Source organism: Branchiostoma belcheri, unplaced genomic scaffold, assembly GCF_001625305.1.
Source record: "Branchiostoma belcheri isolate BF01 breed outbred unplaced genomic scaffold, Haploidv18h27 scaffold16, whole genome shotgun sequence".
In the NCBI taxonomy this organism is placed as follows: domain Eukaryota; kingdom Metazoa; phylum Chordata; class Leptocardii; order Amphioxiformes; family Branchiostomatidae; genus Branchiostoma; species Branchiostoma belcheri.
In genome coordinates, this window is record NW_017803046.1 from 142238 (window position 1) to 142902 (window position 665).

The 665-nt window shown below is 38.9% G+C and overlaps 1 protein-coding gene across 2 annotated transcripts in view; it reads left to right on the top strand.

Moving 5' to 3' along the window:
- The window catches only part of LOC109466158 (von Willebrand factor-like), a 20162-nt gene extending 19867 nt beyond the window's left edge, over nt 1–295 (top strand). Inside the window, exon 41 of one of the 2 annotated variants that reach the window (XM_019763816.1) lies at nt 17–295. The gene's annotated coding sequence lies outside the window, so the exon portion shown is untranslated. Of the gene's footprint in view, nt 1–13 lie in introns of both variants that reach the window. The other variant, XM_019763815.1, reaches the window with a different exon arrangement.
- Nucleotides 296–665: the final 370 nt, after the last annotated feature.

The window sequence follows — 665 nt, forward strand, 5'->3', positions numbered from 1 at the left end:
TTAGAACAATGACCAGGAACGAATACGAACTGAACCCGTGCACAACTTCATTCTTTCGAGCGTTCTTTAACACCACCAAGCAACCTATACTGCAATACGCCATGATTAAAGGATGAGGTTGTGGTTTAGTCTAGATTCCCACCAACTGTAGATGCAGGACAAGATAGCTAGAGATGAATTATTGTTACAGCATCGTAGATGCTGCTTCTGGACGGATCATGTGATGTGTGTTACACCATCGTTTGATTTCATGTGATGGATATGATGTCGTTGGTGAGGAATTAAAGAAAAGCAAACCCCACGTTACTGTCTGGTGTCTTTTTGTTTAGAATTTGTTTTGTTTTAATTTTCTGGTTATTCTTTTGATGTAGCAAGTTGAATCAAACTATCGTATCCCAATGTGATATCTGTGAGCCTCATAAACCACCTCGTTCCCTACGCTCACTCGGTGGTTTATTCGGTGTTTATCGCACCTGACCAGGGATTATCTCACCATATACACCTCGGGATGGAGCATTAACCCTTTATTATTTGTAACCTCAGCATGCATTCATGACATAAGTGAAATACCTTTATATCTTTATTCAGTCAGATGTCCATGTTGTATAAATGAACCTATTTGGCCAACACATGTTATAGTTTTGCCAAATTAATTGTTCCATTTT